At 36.7% G+C, this 21,194-nt stretch overlaps 1 protein-coding gene and 1 non-coding gene across 2 annotated transcripts in view; one reads left to right on the top strand and one right to left on the bottom strand.

Annotated features, from left to right (window-relative positions):
• Positions 1-21,194, top strand: part of ABCA13 (ATP binding cassette subfamily A member 13) — a 489,034-nt gene that overhangs the window by 371,161 nt on the left and 96,679 nt on the right.
• LOC129402729 (small nucleolar RNA U3) lies at positions 17,400-17,612 on the bottom strand. The gene has a single exon (XR_008628787.1). It is a non-coding gene; the product is annotated as a small nucleolar RNA U3 (small nucleolar RNA).

Here is a 21,194-nt window from a genome sequence, read left to right as displayed (position 1 = left end):
ACAAAATGAGAGGTTACTGAGCCCGCCTGAGAAATCAGTGATTAACGGTATTTCGTGATTCGTCAGAAAAAGAATAAATAAATTCCAAAATAAGAAGGGAGAAGTAAATAATAAAATTATAACAGGAATTATTGACATAGAAGGCAGGAAATGGGGAGCTAGAGCAGGATTACAGCAGGTAGCGTGTTTGTTTTGTATATAGCCGACTTGGGTTTGATCTTTAGCATTTCATATGATCCCCTGAACCCCGCTGGAAATGATCCCTGCGGGCAGAGCCAGGAGTAATGGTCAGAGCCAGATCATTCCCCAGCGTGGCCCCAAAATAAAAACAAAAACAAAAAAAAGAGAGGGGGGATAAGAAATCAGAAACACAATACAAAAGGTTAATGAAACCAAGAACTGTTTTATTTTATTTTTTTGCTTATTTATTTATTTATTTTAAAAATAATTTATTTATTTTTTAATTAGTGAGTCACAGTGAGGGCACAGTTACAGATTCACACAGTTTCATGCTTGTTTTTCCATCATGCAATGTTCGAGAGCTCATCCCTCCACCATTGTCCATTCTCCACTACTTATGAACCCAGTATCTCTCCTACCCCCCTATCTCATCCCCCCCACCCCACTCTGCCTCTGTGGCAGAGCATTCCAATTTGTTCTCTCTCTCTCCTTTTGGATTTTGTGGTTTGCAATAGGGGTATTGAGTGGCCATCATGTTTAGTCTCTAGTCTACTTTCAGCGTGCATCTCCCTCCCCGCTCGGGATTTCTAATCACATTTTACTTGGTGTTCCCTTCTCTATCTGGGATGACTTTCTCCCAGCATGTGAGGCTAGCTTCCAAGCCATTTTTATTTTTTATTTTTTAATGAATCACTATGAGGTACCGTTACAGACTTACAAACTTTCATGCTTACGTTTCAGTCATAAAATGATCGAGTACCCATCCCTCCACCCAAGAAATGAAATTATGAAAAAATAAACTAGACTCACAAGTAATAAAGGAAACAACCAAAAAAATACCATATCAGATATAAAAGTGGACAAAATACAGAAGAAACCTCTTCTGTAAAAAAAAAAAAAAAAAAAAAGCAAAAAGCAAAACCAAACAAACAAAAATCAACTTCTCTTCTGTAAAAAATAACTCTTTGCCATAAGCTGAAAAAACTAGAAGAAATGGAATCATGCAATCTCCCAGTATTGAATCAGCAGAAAGTAGAAACCCAAACATGCTACTTGCATATAATGAAACAGTAAAACAAATAGCAATGTAAGATATCACCAAAATGTGAAATCATGCAATTTGCTGCTACATTGATGAAACTGGGGAGTATCAGTTTCAGTCAAAAGAGAAGGATAAACGCAGAATGATCTCTCCCATTAGTGGGATATAAAGAAACATCATAAGGAAATGGCAAATGGCCCAAATCAACAAAACCTGAAAACTAGTTTACAGAACAGAACTTACCAAGGGTGGGGGCAGGGCTGAAGGGAGGGTACCAGGAGGCATTGCTGGAGGGAGGCTGACACTCTGCTGGTGTGGGTAATGTAAGGCTGGATGCAGAGTAGCCTGGCATCAACAAGATTGTAGACCAGAGTGACTCAAACACTAGGAAATTTTTTTTTAGAGGGCGTGGGGAGTGAGCACACATGGCAGTGCTCAGGCTTATCACTGGCTCTGTGCTCAGGGATCACTCCTGGTAGGTATCAGGGAAACTTATGTAGTGCTGAGTGTTGAAAGCATGTTGACTGCATACAAGACAAGAGCCTTACACTCTGTATTATGGTTTTGGTCCGAAATATTAATTTTTTCAAAATGTAGTTGGAGGGCAAATATGGTCTTCTCTGTCCCCAAAGACCTCATAGAAGTAAGAGAAATAAGAGGGCTAAAAATAAAATTTAATATAATATTTGTCTTGGGCTAGAGCAATAGCATAGTGGGTAGAGCGCTTGCCTTGCACGAAGCTGACTTGGGTTCAATTCCTCCACTCGGCAAGCTACCAAGAGTATCTCACCCACACGGCAGAGCCTGGCAAGCTACCTGTGGCATATTTGATATGTCAAGAACAGTAACAAGTCAAGTCTCACAATGGAGATGTTACTGGTGCCCGCTCAAGCAAATCGATGAGCAACTGGATGACAGTGACAGTGACATTTGTCTTAGATGTAAGAACTGAGATGATCACAGGAGAATACAGGAAACAGCAGCATGTATTCAGTTGCTTTCTAAGGAAGCTAAAACAGTAAAAGTGATATTAAAGCACATGCTTGAAGCACTTGCAGAAAGTTATTATATAGAAAAAAGGTATGAGATTCTGATAGAGGAAATAGCATCTGTAGAATTCATCTGACACGTCATATAAAAAAAACACAACTAAGACTTGTTAACAATATAAAGACAATGTACTATATTAGCTAAAACTAAGAAAATTAACTTTGAAATATTTGGTATTTATAAAATTATATCTACACATCAGCATTGGGCATTATACAACATTTTGAAAAACATTGATAAATAACTCTTTAAAGTTTGAATGTTAATTCTATATTCAGATTATGAGATAATAAAATTTGACCCACATTTCGCTGTATTGTATTTTATTTTTTGGTTTTTGGGCCACAGCTTGTGATGCTCAGACTCTATTCCTGGATTCGTGCTCAGGGATCACGCCTATTAGAGCTCAGGTCACCCTTTGTGGTGTCAGGGATCAAACCAAAGAGCATGACAAGTTTCCTGCCTGCTGTTTGATTTCCAACTGCCCAATCAACATTATCTTTTACCATAAAAGTAATCTCTAAAGAATAAAATTTTAGGTGTAGATGGTTCACAGGTAAATTCTATCAATATTTTAAAGAAAAGTTGCTACCTAGATTCCTCAAATTCTTCCAAAATATTGAAGACCTGGTAATCCTTCCTAATTGCTTCTAGGAATACAATATTACTATTACGGTAGTAACCAAAGCAAACAGACCTATTACTAAAGAAGATCATTACAGAGTGATATTCAAGTAAACATTGATGCAAGTTTTCTCAGTAAAACAAATCAACAGTGTATCAACTTGTCCCAGAACACAAGGATAGCTCAATATATACACAGTGATTAATGTAATTTGCTGCATCAATAGAAGCAAAGAAAAAATTATGTGATTATTTCAATTGATAGAAAGCTATTATCAATATTTTATCATTAATTCATGATATAAACCTTCAACAAGGCTCTGGAGAGACGATCCAGCAGCTACAGTGCTTGCTTTGCAAGTGGCTGACCCAAACCCAGGTTAGATTCCTGGCACCAGGGAGGGTCTCCCCTCGACCCAGCCCTGGGTCCTGTGGGGTGATCCCTAAGCACAGAGCCTGGAGTCAACCTTAAGTACTGCTATGTCCCAGCCCCACCCAAGACACCCTAAACAAAAACAAAGTAGAAATAATGATGAATGATAATAATACTTATTATCTGTTAAAAAATTTCCTATAAAAGATGAAGATTTATATCACATGGCATATAAAATCATACAGAACATTGTGCAATGCTTTCACTTTTCATTTTTCATGTCTCAGTATTAACTTTTTCTGAAATGGCTGAATAATATTCTGTATGTGTCACTTAATAATTTTTTCTTCAGTGAAAAATGTGTTTGCTTTTTCTTTTGCTATTACAAGCAATTCTGCAAACATCTTAATTTACATCTTGTTCATTTCTTTAAGTATAACTAAAGATAAATTAGTATGATAAGATATAATTTAAATTTACATCTAACAATCTTATTGCCAATAGCATATGTATGAAAGATATAATTTTCAAGTACCTTGGTATCAGCTTAACTAAGGACGTAAAGGACCTATACAAATAAAACTACAAAATGTTACTTTAAGAATTAAAAGAGAGGAAATGGAAATACATCCCTTGCTCATGAATTGGGAGAATTAACACTGTCAAAATGGCAATACTTCCCAAAGCACTATACAGATTCAATTCGATCCCATAAAGATACCCATAACATTCCTCAAAGAAATTGATCAAACACTCCAGAAATTCATATGAAACAAAAAGTCCTCATGAATAACTAAAGCATTTTTTGGGGAAAAAAGATGGGAGGCATCACCCTCCCCAACCTCAAACTGTACTACAAAGTAGTAATAATTAAAACAGCATAGATTATTTCTGGAATAATTAATTATTACTAATAATTGTTTCTGGAATAACAATAATCTGAATAATTAATAAAACAGGAAATCCCTGGAAAATTGTGTCTTTTAATTCAAGTTTAGTGAAAGTGAAACTATGAAAGAAAGTCAGGAAACGGAGAGTAGTGGCCGAGGTTGGCCCAGGTGAGCAAGTCTCTGTCAGGAATACCATGAGAATTAAGGAAAGAGACAGAAATAAGAAAGAAAGGTCTTGTGGCAGGAGGCTAAGACCTTCATAGGCTTAAAACCTTGCCATTTTGGCTGTCCTCTATGTAAGTACTTGTTGTTTAGAAGCAGTAGTCCTCAGAAGAGCATTCTTTGCTGTGCCTGTCTTAATCTGCGTGGACTAGACTTTTACATATCTGTAATATTTCAAGTCTTAGTATCAGGACAAACACTTTTGTGTTGGGCTTTCTAATTGGAGAAAAAGCAGAGGCAAAGACGTTACAGAACCCTGGCTGCCTCAGCGTTCCTCCTCAGGGGCCAGCATTCTGGGTTGAAAGTGTTCATCTAATCTATCTATCTATCTATCTATCTATCTATCTATCTATCTATCTATCTATCTATCTATCTATCTATCTATCATCTGTCGTCTTCACCAGAGTAGTTTTGAAGGCTCATGTGGGTTATCTTTGCTCTCCATAACTAGAAGGTGAAATTAAAAGATTAAAAATAAACCCTGGGCATAAAGGAAATAGAAAAATTTGAGTACAGAACATGGAAAATATATTGAGAGTAAGAATAAAAGTACACCTAAATGAAACATTAATTCACAATTATGAAGTATGAAATTAACAACCAAAAAATAAACAGACCTTTTTAAGCTTATAGAGGGCAACCATAAGCTCCATGAGTAAATGTTATAATCAATAGGAAAGTGCTAAGAAGTTTATCCTGTCTTTTAAAGAAGCTCCTTTAACAGTTATTGTAAAAATAAATGTAAAAATTTACACTTATTGTAAAAAAACTACTTTCAAGACTATGAATTCCCTAAGCTGCTGCCTTTTGATGAATCAATCTCTTTATTGTTCCTTTCAAATCTTAATTGTAACCTAGCTAGAAAGAGTGTCTTTCATGAGGCGTTTGTTGCATTGCTGGTGGAGTTGTTTCGACTACAACTGGCCATTCTTTTCTGACTTACAGAGACTCATTGGATATACCTGCTGTGAATTTTATGAGCTTTTCTTTGTATGTTACTTTATTTTTTGATCTTTCTGCTTTCAATATTCTGTCTCTGTCTTTGGCTTTTGTTATTCTGATTATTATGTGCTTTTTTCTATTTGAGTCTTATTTGAGTCTGTTTTAGCTGGGGCCCATCTGGTATTGGTGCCTGAACTCTTGAACTCTGGAAAATTATATTTCTTTAACAACAGTTTCTGCATCTAATTTGCATTCTTGTTCATTGGAGCCTCCAATTATTCTTATATTGTTTCTTATGCTGTTTCTCATGATTATTGGTGAAATAATGATTTTCCTGGTTGTGCTTGTCGGAAGCACATGGATGTACGGGGTGTATACCAATATAAAGGGCACATTCGTGCCATGCAACACTGCATACTCTACACCACTGATGTACCAGAGTAGCACACCATATCGGATGGAGTGTAAAGTAGAAGGTAACCTTACTTGGGGAGAAAAAAGTACATATATATATAAAACTACAGAAGTGTCAACCTTTAACAACATATCAGTAATCTCTTACACAAGAGCTTACTGGCACAGGGGAAAATACAACAATCTTCACACACTTTCTCTAAGGAAACTTTTTTGATCAATTTCAGTGGATTATTCATAACAAGTTTGATTATTCGTAACAATGGCCAAGATTCAGAGACTATAAAACAAAGCTCCCGAACGAGTGATGCAATTTTTCCTGGAATGCTCAGCCACATCTCACAACCTCTTTATTTTATTTATTTATTTATTCTTTTTTCCGCATGGCAGAGCCTGGCATGTTACCTGTGACATATTTAATATGCCAAAAACAGTAACAACAATGTGCTCTTCATGTCCTGGAGTAAGCAGATGCCATTAGGCTACACTAGCATGCTATAGAGACAAATGAAGACGTTACTGGCACCCGCTCAAGCAAATCGATTGTTGTTTCTCTAGATACCATCCTACAGTTCTCTTACATGCTATTTATTTCCTTTCAAACACATTTCCACCCTGTATCGTTTTCTAGAGTTCTATTTAATCTCGAGTTCTATAATCTTTTTTCTCAGTTGCTCTTATTCTACTGCTTGAACTTCTAATGCATTTATTATATTACCAACCATATTCTTCATTTCTGTCACCAACTGTATTATTCATTTTAACAGGGAATTAATATTCCCTTATAATTGAATGTCCTATTTATGTTATTTTGTTGCACCTATAAAGATTTTTATCACTCTATTTTATGTATTAGTGCAGGTGCTTAAGTATTATCTATAATGAAATATTTTACCTAATATGAAACCTATTTAATTTTTTTTGATTAACACACCTCTATACTTTTTTAGGCACATTGATATTTTCCTTCATATTTTATCTCTTCACTACTACTAGATAACAAAATTTTTTTAAAGAGGCTAGAGAGATAGTACAACTGGTAGGGCACTTAAGTTGCACTCTTCAGACCTGAATTTGATCCTTGGTACCCCATATGGTTCGCTGAGCACCACATGGAGTAATTTCTGAGTGCAGAGACAGGAGTAAACCCTGAGCATTGCTGGTTGTGACCCCAAAACTAACAATTTTTTTTAATTCACTCCATATTTTGGATATAAAAAACATTGTAAGGTAACAAATTAGTCAAATTAATTATAATTGGTAATTTTTTCCCCCTTTAGAACTGAATTTACATAGGAAAGGAGTTGGTTGAGAAAGATCCTTGGAACACTGGTAGAAGGAAATGGGCTCTCTGATGATGGGCTTGGTGCTGAAATGTTGTATGTGTGAAAAGTATAATTAGTAGTACTGTAAATTCTGACAATTCTGGGAATGATGAGTAAGGATGGGCTTCTAAAATCTCAGGGCTCGGATGAATGGAGACATTACTGAGACTGCTTAAGAAAATTGACGATCAATGGGATGATGATGATGATGATGATGATGATGATGATGATGATGATTGTAAATTCAGTTACCTCAATAAAAATGTTAAAATACAGTAGAAAAATGAAATTATTGTCTAATTCAGATGCATTCAATTAAATATATCATATTGATGTTTTCAGCATGCAATAAATATAAGGCCATCTTAGTGGATTCAGATATAATTAGTGAGAATTTGATGGAACAAAAATAGTCTAAACTTGCAGTCCTTAAAGAAGTATAATTAGCATTAGCAGAAGCTCAAAGAGGGTAGAAGCAAATGCCACAACATTTTCTTCCATAAGTAACCAAAGTGGGCCTATCTTATTTAAGATGAATAGTTAGAAATATCCTTTGGAAATGACTAAGTACCATCAGTATTTTTTATTTATTTACTTTTTTACAATGGACTATATAGCCACAAGCATCCACAGAGTTGTAAATATATTTTACAGATGAATATAAAACAAAGCAAAATGTCAATAAGATTGTATATTCAAAAGCTCTAGACCATGTCTCCACATAAAAACATAATATTAGCATCAAGAAAATGACATATTATTTTTTAAAGCTGTGAAACTCAGAGATATACATTAATGGAGGGGATGCTCATTCGAGGAAAAACTGCATTGAGTTGGTAAAAAAATTCTGTTAATTTTATAACCACTTAACCTACTGCTCCCCAGCATGGTATGTGAGTAAAAGTCAACAGTCAACACTGAAAAAGCTCTTTTTCTCAAGTGCTCAATTTTCAACAAAGGCTATAAATATTGTTGTAGACTTATAATATAAATTTTATTATTTTAAGGCTAAATGAAATCTATGTATCATAAGAAAATTTCCATTGGGAAGGAATTTATTGTACTCACAGGTCTTAACTAGGTTCAGTGTGCCATAATAGCAGATGTCACATGAGGAAGGGTTAGTCAGAGAAACAAAGGAGTTAGTCAGAATATTGGCAATAGCATAAATAGTCAATAACATTGGCAATATTGTAAAGAACAGAGAAGATCAGTTTGCAATGTTCTAACCTATATGCAGACTCTGGAGAATTGAGTTCAGTGTTGCCCAACTCCCCATACAGAGTGTTAGAGTTCAGATAGTAGACTAGAGAATTTAGATAACCGAATCAGCATACTTTGTGAAAATCAAAAGGAGACTACAGGACTATGATAACTGGGGCACCAGTTTAACAGTGATAAATTATTGTGTATTAATTAATGTGTTAAGAAGAAACAGGTGTGATATGATATATAAAAGTAGTCATTTAAATAAACAAATTAAATGAAAGTTATATGCACTGATCATAGAAAGATGCATGATATGAAAATCATCATCATCATCATCATCATCATCATCATCATCATCATCATCATCATCATTCTGCTGTCAAATTTTTGAGCAGTCTCAGTAACGTCTCCATTCGTCCTAGCCCTGAGATTTTAGAAGCCTCTCTTTACTCGTCCTTTCCAAGGTTGCCACATTGGAGGCTCTTTCAGGGTCAGGAGGATGAGACCCATCATTGTTACTGGTTTTGGCATATGAATACACCATGGGGAGTTTGCAAGTCCCATGTGGGCAGGAAACTCTTGGTAGCTTGTCAGGTTCTCACAGAGGGAGAACTACACTATAAGAGGTCGGAAGCTTCCTGGAGCTTGGTTTTATAGTCCTGGATGTTGGCTGTTGGTGGGATTACACAGCACCGGGGCAGTCCCTGGGTGTGACAGCCTAGCTACTGGAAAATGGGGAATCTGGGCAGAAGAGGCCCTGTCCCGATCTGAGCAGGCTTGGAGATCTCAGCCCCGGGTCCCACACACCTGGGTTCCTCTGCTGGTTCCTTCACGCGTGAGGGTCACCCAAACATGTGGAGAGTGGCCTTGAGCATAGCTATGGCTAGGCTCTGGAGGTCTTTGGCCGTGGGAGTTCTGTTTGGGGCGGGGAGGGAAACTGAAGCCCACCCCCTCCTCAAGGCCCCGGGGAAGACAGCCAGGCACGGGCGCAAGAGGTGCGTTGCTCTCTTCTGAGAGCTTGGTTTTATAGTCTCTGGATGTTGGCCATTGGTGGGATTACACAGCACTGGGGGCAGTTTCTGGGTGTGACCTCCTAGCTACTGGAAAATATGGGATCTGGGCTGAAGAGGCCCAGTCCCAATCCGAGAAGGCTTGGAGATCTCCGCCCCAGGTCCCACACACCTGGGTTCCTTTGCCAGTTCCTTCATGCGTGAGGCTTGTCTGTACCTGTGGAGAGGGGCATTGAACATATCTGTGGCTGGGTTCTGGAGGGTTTTGGCTGCCGGGGTTCTGCTTGGGACGAGGAGAAAAACTCAACCCACCCCCTCCAAATGGCCCCAGTAAAGACAGTCAGGCACAGGGGCAAGAAATTCATGTGATCAACAGAGGTCCAAAGATGAACAGAGGTAAAGTCCTTCCCTCAGGGGAAGCTTCCTTTAGGACAAATTCTCATTCATTAAGATGACTCACCCAAGAGCAAAATTCCATCTATGGATGTGTTTCTCCTCTCCTTAGTCCAACAAACACATTCATAATATTAGTCTATTTTTATGGACATAGAGATACATTAATCTTATAGGATTACTCTCCTAGGGCCATGTTGCTATAGATCTCAGACTACAGTGCTCAGGCCAGATAAGTCTTTCCTAACCTTAGCAGGCTCCTAATCTCATCGTTACTTTTTGTGGAAGTTGATGTGGAGGTCTCGTTCTGTTCAGCAGGGAGAACCCTTCATAGGGCGCAGCCGAAAGAACAGTGAGTATTGCCAAAACTGCAAAAAAAAAAAGGAGTAAATTAACATCAGCTAAGTAAGCCATATTATAGTTTATATGCCCTTGTCTTAAACCTATCAGTCTCATTTTCTTTTCTGCTTTGAGCCACCATCTCAGGTCTTGTATCTGACTAAAACAGTGTGGGAAGAGGAGAGCGATCCTGACAGTGCATTAGGGGTCAACGGTCAGTATCAAGGCAGTCCTAGGAGGAGGGCTATCTCAAAGGCTTCATCAGGAAGCAACAGTTCACTGTTGCTGTTATGCTGAGTTGTTTTGGTTTGTCTGTGTGTTTGGATGCCTCATCATGACCCAGCTCTTGTGTCACTTGTGTGCTAGGCAATCAAGCACCTCCCCACTGTCCTGTCTCTTCATCACCAGGTATAGAGTATTTGTGTGTGCAATTGTGGAGAAGTTGTGTTAATTTGAAAACAATATTCTCAGTTATAGTACTCTTCTTTAATAGTATTATATTCATATCAGCATGTCAATTCTAATTTGATGTATTTATGCAGTTGCTATGGTAGAGTATTATTTGTGCAATAAATTGGTCACCTACAAATGGAAACACCACCAGAGAATGTGTTATGAGTCATTACCAAAGTGCCAATTAATAGTTCCTGTAAGCAGAGCTCTGAGTAAAAATATTTTGTGTGGATTCCCTGATACCTGCCTATTTTTATGGGAATAAAACATAGCTATAAATATGAATTAAAATATTGTAATTCAACAAAAGGGGACTTAGAAAAATGCTTTTAGAAAAGAGGCTGCGATTTTTCTCACTGTTTGGGCCCATTGGCCCCACAAAAATAACTGAATTGATGTCCAGGAGTAGGAATTGAATTAATTTACTGTAGTACAATAAAACCTTCCATTTATTATCACAAAGATGATACTTGTGATGACGTCTTAGGCATTGCTGACCTAGAGATGAAGAGGCTTCCTGAAGTCTGACCCAGATCATCTGCTAAAACATTGATTCTCAAAGCCCAAATTGACCATATTTCCAGAGACTGCAATTTACCAATCTTTCACTATAGACAAACAAACCAAAACCCCCTCGATTTAAAATGTATTGTATATCCTTCAAGTGAAGTCACTTTATAAACTGCTGGCAGGATGGCCAATCCTAGACAATGTAGTCCGTACAGTAGACTCCCACTGGGAGTTCTCCTTTCTGCCCACCCCAGAATGAATGCGCTTGGGTTCTGTGTCCAGTGACTGCATGGGCGGCCAAGCTGAGGGTAACAGGAAAGGGGTTTAGTGAGCATTGCCACAGAAAGAAGACAGGGTGCGTGTTGAGTTCATTCAAAGAATAAGAGGGACAGACTACGTTTGATGTGTCTTTCCTTCTTTAATTTTTATATTCATGCATTTATCACATGGAATTTCATCGCCTATTATTTGTCAGAATGTGAAGGGAAATTAAAAGTAGTTGATCATGCAAGCAGCAGATCACCCTTCTGCAGTTGAAAACTCTGACTGCTTATTCTGAGGACCTAACCTATGACTCACTTGATAAAAAGAAGAACATGCTCTTTCCCAAATGTTTATACCACCCTCTTCTGTGCAATACTGTGGGCCCTTGGTTCCTATACTATAATTCTATGCAAGTACCTATGCTCTGGCTCAGAAGTGACACTTGGCAATGTTCAGGGGATCAAATGTGGTGCCAGAGAATTGAGCTAGGGTTGAATACTTATGAGACAAAAACCTTAACCTCTCTGGCCCTATGTCCTCAGACTTTAAACCCAGCTCAAATGTCAAGTCCCTAGATTCTTTACCACCCTTCCAAGATGATCTCATCTCTTCCCCCAAAGATATTTTCCTGTAAAATACATATTCACTACATATTCACTTCAAAATTAGCAATATTATAAAAATATTTTCCAGACACTGTAAGGTCAGTAAAGTAGTTGATCTTTTGTGTTACCATTGTCTATTTCTATCTATATCTTTGAAAATAACAATATAAACACTTAACTGACAGTAAGTGTTTATGCTATTGATGTTTGTATTACCTAAAGTACCCTATGCTGTATAATAATTTAATTTCTACTATCCTGTTTATTACCCTGCGTGGTGGTGCTTGGGGCTATTTTCAGTCCTCAAAGGCCATTCCCTGGGGTGCTTGGAGTATTCTGTAGTGCTGAGCTGGAACTGAGCTCCAACAGGTAGACTATGAAATTGAGCTCCTTAAGCTCCATTTATACTATCTTTAATTCTGGATAAATAAGCAGGGCAGGTGGTTTATTATTATGAGTTTTTAATTGGAATAATTTCTGGAGCTTCTAAGCAATGCTGAAGGGCTTGGTATCTACTCTATTGTTAGCCACTGCATTGCCAGTTTCACTGCTAGAGTACAGTGATGTGCAGCAGCACTGGATCTGAGGGACACCCTGGCAGTGCTTGGGGCATCCAGGCTATACGCAGCAACAATCCTGAATACATGTGATACCCAGGTTTGAACTTAGGTCTGGGCACATAACCTCCAAGCTATCTTTTCAGCTCTACATTGGAATAGTTTTGCTAAATTGAAATACTAATTAGAAATATGAATAAATGAATGCATAGAAACACAAAAGCTTTTAATATGTCAATAAGTAATATATAAAAAGATTAAACTAAATATAGAGACCTCCTTACTATTATGTTTAAATAGATAAGAAGGCATCTTTTTTCTAGGAAGATAAAGTTAGAATAAAAAAGGATAAGGCACTTCTATTCCATTTAATCAAGGTAATAATGGCAGTGACAGAAATTGGAAATTCTTGAGCTTAACTTCAACTTCCCTTCCAAATCACATTCTACTCTGGAGAAAGTATTGACTAAATTCTACCACAGGAGAGAAGATAATCTCAGCAATGTCACGGTTTATAAAACCATGTGCACTTTGACACTACATGAGAGTTTAGGGAAGAATACTTATTTCTCTTGCAAGCATAAAAAGAGTCTTCTTTGACTTTCAGGAGTTTATCAATGCTCCTAGGTTATATGTAATGTAAAACCAAGTTTTGGAATTGCTTGCCTACAACCAATGCCTACAACCACAACCAAGAAATGCCACAACCAATTCATATTTTCATCAGAGTTAGGGAGGCACACAAAATATAAATAATAATGAAAATCATACCTACTTTTTCACAACACTTGAGACTTTAGGACAACATTTTATTTTTGGTGGGGGAGCTCACATCTTGTAGTGCTCAGAGCTTGTTCCCATCTCTATGCTCAGAGATAACTTAGAAGTGCTCAGGAGACCGTATGCAGCACCAAGAATCAAACCGAGGTTGGACACAGGCAAGGAAGTCAAGTTACTCACTGCACTACCTCCATGACGCCAGGACCACAATTACTAAGGAATGCAGATAGAAATTTTACTTCCAGAGGCATGGGATAAGATGCAGAGTTCCTAAAACCAAAATGTATATTTCTTCCTACCCTTCCTCCCTCCCTCCCTCCCTCCCTTCCTCCCTTCCTTCCTTCCTTCCTTCCTTCCTTCCTTCCTCCCTCCCTCCCTCCCTCCCTCCCTCCCTCCCTCCCTTCCTCCCTTCCTTCCTTCCTTCCTTCCTTCCTTCCTTCCTTCCTTCCTTCCTTCCTTCCTTCCTTCCTGTTTTCTTTCCTATTTCTGAATCCCTTTGAGGGGTATAATCCACTAGGATATTCTCATCCATAGGAATGAAAGGAATTATTGCAAAAGAATGAACTGTTCCTTTAGTTAAGAAACAATAAAATAAGCCTGAAAGTGCTCATAAGAGCACTGTAAGATTTTCTGGGGAGAGGGAAGGGGAAACTCACTGATAAAGCCTAGAACAGTTAGGGTTAATACCCAACACACAAGAGCAGAAAACAGTAGCAAATCTGTGTTCCAGAGCTTCAGATTATTCAACCATTGGATCATGGGAATGGCTGACATCAGAGACTCAACAGTTTGAATCTATTTGAGAGTTTCCAACAACATTCAAGAAAAAGTGAAGAAACATCCTGGGATGTGAAGACTCCAAGTATGGAGAAAAATGAGGTCCAGTTTGTCTTTCCTCTTATTAAGTTGCCATAAGAAAAAGACATAAAAATCAACATCAAACTCAGGTTAGGAAAGTGTTCCATATCTCAGACAGAAAAGCAATGTATACACATATAAGGATGCACATACAATGTTCTCAAAACCAACATAACAGTATAGGAAGGATTGTAGAGAAAACTGGATAATATAATAAAACTGACTAAACGTGAAGAAAGAAAACAAATGATAGTAATCAAACTAAAAAGAAATAATGTCAGCTTACAATATAAAATAAAAAATAGCTCTGGGAGAATAACTAATTAAAAAATAACTCACATAGAAATGCAGATGCCATCTCTACTATACCGTTTTGCCTCTCCGGGATATATTCCCAGGAGTGGTATTGCTGGGTCAAATGGAAGCTCAATTTCTAATTTTTTGAGAATCGTCCATATTGTTTTCCAAAAGGGCTGAACCAGTCGGCATTCCCACCAGCAGTGAAGAAGAGTCCCTTTCTCCCCACATCCACGCCAACACCGGTTGTTTTTGTTTTTTGGGATGTGGGCCAGTCTCTGTGGTGTGAGATTATATCTCATGGTTGTTTTGATCTGCATTTCCCTAATGATTAGTGATGTGGAACATTTTCTCATGTGCCTCTGAGCCATTCGGATTTCTTCTTTAGGAAAGTTTCTGTTCATTTCATCACCCCATTTTTTTGATCGGGTTGGCAGTTTTCTTCTTGTGGAGTTCAACCAGTGCATTGTATATCCTTGTTATCAACCCTTTATCGGATGGGTACTGCATAAATATCCTTTCCCATTCTGTAGATTGTCTCTGTACTTTGGTCACTGTTTCTCTTGAGGTGCAGAAGCTTCTTAGTTTGAGATAGTCCCATTTATTTATCTCTGTTTTCACTTGCTTGGCCAGTGGCGTGTCAGCTTTGAAGATGCCTTTGGCTTCAATGTTGTGGAGGGTTTTGCCGACCTTGTCTTCAATGTACCTTAGGGATTCTGGCCTGATGTTGAGGTCCTTAATCCATTTTGATCTGACTTTTATACATGGTGATAAGTGTAGGTCTAAGCCCATTTTTTTGCATGTAGCTGTCCAGTTTTGCCAGCACAATTTGTTAAACATGCTTTCCTTGCTCCGCTTCGCCTTTTTTGCTCCCTTATCAAAGATTAGATGGTCATATATTTGGGGGGATGTGTCAGAGTATTCAATCCTGTTCCATTGGTCTGCCGCTCTGCCTTTGTTCCAGTACCAAGCTGTCATTGCAGCACTGTTTACAATAGCCAGAATCTGGAAAAAACCAGAGTGCCCCAAAACAGATGACTGGTTAAAGAAACTCTGGTACATCTACACAATGGAATACTATGTAGCTGTCAGAAAACATGAAGTCATGAAATTTGCATATAAATGGATCAACATGGAAAGTATCATGTTGAGTGAAATGAGTCAGAAAGAAAGAGACAGACATAGAAAGATTGCACTCATATGTGGAATATAATGTAACTGAGAAGTACAAGTTGGCAACAATGCAACTTCTGGCAGATATCTCTCTGGACTTAGTTACTAAAATACTAAAATACAGAAACCCAAAACCGAGAGGCCGCTAAGTGTGGTCACTCGACCTCATACCTCTTCATCCTCAGCAATGGAAAACAAATTATCTAATGCTTCCTTTTCAGCAGTTCTGACTTTAGGGGAGAGACTCTCCAAACAATAATAGTGAGTTTTGTTGAAATATTGTATGCAATCAAAGTGAAAGTAAAGTGAAATTTATTAGTTACACAGGCGGGGGGGGGCTAAGGGTGGGGGGGCTAGAGGCATGGGGGGGTTAGGGGTGTGGGGGTACGGGGTGGAGCTATACTGGGATTCTTGGTGGTGGAATATGTGCACTGGTGAAGGGATGGGTATTCGAGCATTGTATAACTGAGATTTAAACCTGAAAACTTTGTAACTTTCCACATGGTGACTCAATAAAAAATAAAAAAATAAAATAAAATAAAATAAAACTGGGCTAGCAGTGTAAGTCACACACAGGAAGGACACTTAGACTATCCCTTTAGGAGTTTGTGTCTGGCTTGTAGATAATTTTAAATGAGATATCAAAATTTGGGAAATTTTCCAATAAAAGCTGATATATTTAAAAAAAATAACTCACATAAAACTCCTAAACTTTAAGCTATGGAAATAAAAATAACAGGCAAATCAGGTAAAATTTTAAATTCCAAAAATAAAGAAAACTTTTTGGAAAGCTATATGTAGAAAAAATAAATTACTGTCAAATTAATGCTTATAGTTTGCCACAGTGTCTACCATTAACATTTTGTTATAATTTTTGTTATATAATTCATATTTAAATATATTTTTGTTATATATTGACTTACAATTTTGTTATACAATGATATTTTGTATGTTATTTCTCTTTAACTAAGGGGTATTTAGACTCTGCTCTATACAATTCTAGCTACTTGAGACTTCTCTTTTTGTTCAAGTTTGTTCCATTGTGGCCAGAGAACATGCTCTGCATATTTCATTTTTTTTAACTGACTGAGAAATTATTTTGTAATTCAGATATAGTCTTTGTTGAGGAATTTTCCATGCATGATTAAAGATGTTGTATGCTATTTTCTGTTGTATGTGGTGGAGATGTGTTTTGTATAAGAAAATTAGGTTTTAGGATTGTGTTTCAGGTGTTTCAATTTGTCTATATTTGGTGAGTTTAGCAGTTTTATAATTTGTTGAAAGGTGGAATATTTGTTGGATGTCTTTGAAAGGGAAATACTGAAGTTCTTGACTATAATTGAGAATTTGTCTATTGTTCCTTGTAGCTGTATCTGTTTTTGCTGCATACATTTTGAGACTCTGATGATTGATGCATATACATTTGGGATAATTATGCATTCTAGGAATATTTATTTACTTAACATTATACTTATCATTACTTATCAATAAATGATAGTTTATTTCCTTGCTGTGAAGTTTATCTGACAATTCCCCCTCTCAATCAACATGCTGTCTCATTATTGTAAGCTAGAGAAGATACTCTTCTCACTTCCAGATAAAAATAACTCTAGTATAATGTGTTTATCAGGGAAAGGTAAAAGATTATTTCATAATGGTTGCTGAAGGTATGTGAGGTCAGGGTATATTTTAGGTGTAGAAAGCGAAGGCAAGGTATGCATTGCCATAAGAATTTTCTTTTATTTAACGACCACAGTTTTCTAAATCTTTGTTTTCCTAGAGCATCCCTTGTCTATCTCTTCTGCAGTTCCTATTTGGAGGCTCCTCCTCCTCCTCCTCTTCCTCCTCCTCCTCCTTTCTTCTTTCTTCTTTTTTCTTTTTTTAACAAAACCACTCAGCCTATATTCTCTCCCTCTCCCCATTCCAAGAGAAGAGAAGAACAAGCATCAATAGTCAAGGAAGTTGCAGAAGTAACACCTAGAACCAGCTTTCCGCTCTGGAGAGGGTACTCCAGCTCCTCCTGGGGGGTTCTGGTGCTCCACATGTTCAGATAAACTTCTCTAGCAACAAAATCTATAAATAATCCCTAAAAGTATAGTCCTGAATGTCACTTTTTCTAACTTTTTAACCTCAAGAGCCAGTGACCACAGGATAATTAAGATGAGTAAAGGTCATTCACCATGAATATTGTATTTACTTCTAAAGTAAAGAGAATTGAGATTTATTATGAAGGATGTGGCTCAAAATACTGCTGTTCAGATATTCTTCAAAACAAGGAATTCCTTCAAACAATTTATTACCCAAAAATAATATAAAATATTGATTCTACAGAATGAGTAAATGAATTCAGTACCAATTAAGCATATAGATTATGCAAATATATGCATATGTGTGATATAAAGTTCGTGGAAAGTCATTAATGAATTAGAAATATATATAATGTAAACTTGTTTTAAATAAAAATTGAAGTAATTACTATTTTAAGAATACTAATTATTTCTGCTCTAAGTAGAAAAGGAAAGAGAAGGCTGATAGTCACCTCAGCTTAAGTTTTCTTGGTTTGAGATAGAATTTTGGTTTAATTTTGTTCTCTCTTTTGTCTTTTTGAAGGCTAAAGCTGGAACATGTTACTCATCAAAAATAATAATCTTGATAGTGAGAAAATCTTTTTACTAGGAGATATTAAGACTAGTAAAAGAGATAAAACCATCAAGATACTTCCCAGCCAGAAAAACAGTTTTTTTTTAATAATACTCCATGGGGTTGAATTAACATCTTTAGTCTTCTTCCATATCTTACCGATAACACATCTTGAGTTAATTAAAAGAACACCAATTTTTTCACACATATTGATGCCAAGGCAAATCTTCCATTTTGATTTAGATGCTTAGAGCCATCTGGGCATTAATATATGCAAATATATATTTCAGATGAGGAATGAACCCAAGGAGACTGTTTGAATAGGAGACAAGTAAAGTATCTTGTTATCATAATGAATTTTTGGACAAAAGCACAGATGTGCATTTTTACAAATGGCAAATACATGGAGTCTAGAAGCCATAAAAGATGTTTCTAAAATGAGAAGACTAAATTAAAAATACAAATTTTATGCAGTTATGCATTGATGCCTACTAATTCTTAGAAAAAAATGCCAGAATATAAATGACAAGTGTAATAAAGAAAATCACTCAAATGTACTCAAAATGTACATTCTCAAATGCCAATTCTAAAACCCTTTTGGGGACTTTGCTATAGCCTGGAATAAACTCTTCTAGAATGGTGCTGATGCTCTGGTGATGCTGATGCTGAAGCAAGGTCCTGGGAGAGTCTTGTACCTTTTGTTAACATTATTAGGATATTCTTTCACGATTCATCGGTTATCTTCTTCTGATCACAGATGAAACAATAGCCAAAAAAACCAAGTCATAGAGAATGCCTACAGCAATAAAATGTTTACAAGGATATCAAAGATTAAATGCTGTTTATCTTGTGCTCACAGACAGTAGAAAAACAAGGGTCTATAAAATCATAGATTTCACAATACTATAAAGTATTAATCGGTTTAAATAAGCCACTAGAATTTCTCTCTGACTGTTTTTTTCTTCAAATGACTCTTACTCTAATACTGATTTCATTTTTTTCTGTTAGAGCTATCCCAGAAGCGTCATATTTGATAGGATTCCATAAGGCTCAGAAGACCCCAATCTCACACCTGGAAATTTGAAGTTCTATTGAAAATGTTATACTGTCTTTAATTACTTTTAATTACTTTTGCTGTTCCTATTCCTTCATTATTATTGTTAAGGTGACAAACAGTCACATCACATTTGTAATGTTTGCAAGCATCATACACTTTAGTTGCGGTGCTTCCTTGCATTCTGATTGTAGTGTTTTCTTGAGGTTACATTTTCCATCAAACACTAAATACACACACACACATACACACATATGTTGTGGTAGTGTTACAGTTCCCATCAAAAGTCAAACACTTTAGTCGCAGTACTTCCATAAACATGACTGCAGAGAGCTAGAGAACACGCACTTTGTTAAGATTACACACTTAGAAATTCAAAATAGCAGGGCCACCAGACCATGCTTGGAAAAAGTAGGTAATCTACAGCTCCTGTCCTGAGATTAATGAAATGTATTAGCTTCTCTGTTGCTATAATTGGGATTTTTCATTCTGTGTTAGCATTTAGTTGGCCCCACTCTGTGTTTTGGAGTACATATAAAGTTTTAAGTGTCTTATGTGCTTATAGGAGATTGGATAGAGAAAGGTTGGAATTCTGGGAATCCATACTTTATTGTGTCAAGAACATATCTGCACAGGAACATTGCCACATATCTTAGCTCTTGTTTAGGCTTTTGGATAAAAATCATATGTCCATTTGGGATAGTTTTTATTGTATTCTTTTTCAAATGTTGAAATTAAGTCAATTTACAAATAAAAGCACACTTTACATAAAATTATATCTAAATATTAGTAAAAGAATCATCAGAGCTTCCAGTTTGGGGGTTGGCACATAGGGTGACACTTAACTAGGGAAGCAGTCAATCATTTATTGATATATACCATATATCTGCTTGTCTTATACACCAAAAGTATAATACAAATTCATGATATGTGTGAAAATTAAGCCAATTATGATGATTAAGTCAATCACAGAGTGTAGATATGTAATAGTTTATTTTTTTATCTTTGTGGTCTAAAGTAAGAATATGCATTTATGTCTCATACTTGAAATTAAGTCAGCATGAGGGAAATTTAAAATTTATTATTGAAATCTCCCAAATGAGATTGTTATTCTTTCACTATATTTTTTCAATTGTTATTGAAATATCGAGATTTGCAACACTGTTAATAATACAATACCATGCATATTAAAAATCTTTTTTTTTCACTTATCATCAATGGAAACACAAAAAAATAAAAACAATAAAGAGATATCTTTCCATATCAGTAATATTATGTCAGAGCAAAAATAATAGAAGCAGTTGGTTCTGGTGTGGATGTGGGGGAAAGGAGCGCCATCTACTCTTTGTGAGAATGCCTACTGACTCAATCTCTCTGGAAAACGGCATGGACTATTGCAAAAATAAGAATTGTACTTCTTTACAATCCGGATATTCCACTCTTGCCATATACTGCAAGGGCTCTCAAACTCTATTTGTATGTTCTCACTGAGAAGCAAACAAGGCAAGGACGGAAGCTCCACTTCTTTTCTTCTATGTTGATACTACCTTTGAAAAATCAGTGTCTACTGAAGGGAGATGTGTGGTTTATTTAATATGAAAATGGATTGTGGAGCCTGCATTTAAAGCTTAGATCACTGGTGCATCCCAGACTGCCAAACTTGGGAAAGTTTATCCAATATCTTTAAAACACAGATGCCACTACTACTTGCTGATTGAAGAAAAAAACCAAAACACTGCTATGATGGAATTATTTTGAATGGATTTATGCAAAGTTTTAGTGTCCTGAATAATGTATAACAGATACATGCAGAGTTTCACTACCAGTCATTCTCTTTATTCTCAAGGCTGTAGGACTCAGGGCCTAATCCCTTTATCTCTCTTCCTACTACACGCCTGTGTCTTTATGCAAGGAGGTGTTCTAAAAGTTAACATCATTATAACAGATGTGAAAAAGGGAATTGTAGTACAGAAGGAGTTAGACTAAGATG

This window comes from Sorex araneus, chromosome 2 (genome assembly GCF_027595985.1).
Source record: "Sorex araneus isolate mSorAra2 chromosome 2, mSorAra2.pri, whole genome shotgun sequence".
Taxonomy (NCBI): Eukaryota; Metazoa; Chordata; class Mammalia; order Eulipotyphla; family Soricidae; genus Sorex; species Sorex araneus.
The sequence above is the reverse complement of the archived record's forward strand: the minus strand, read 5'-3'. Positions and strand labels throughout refer to the sequence as shown.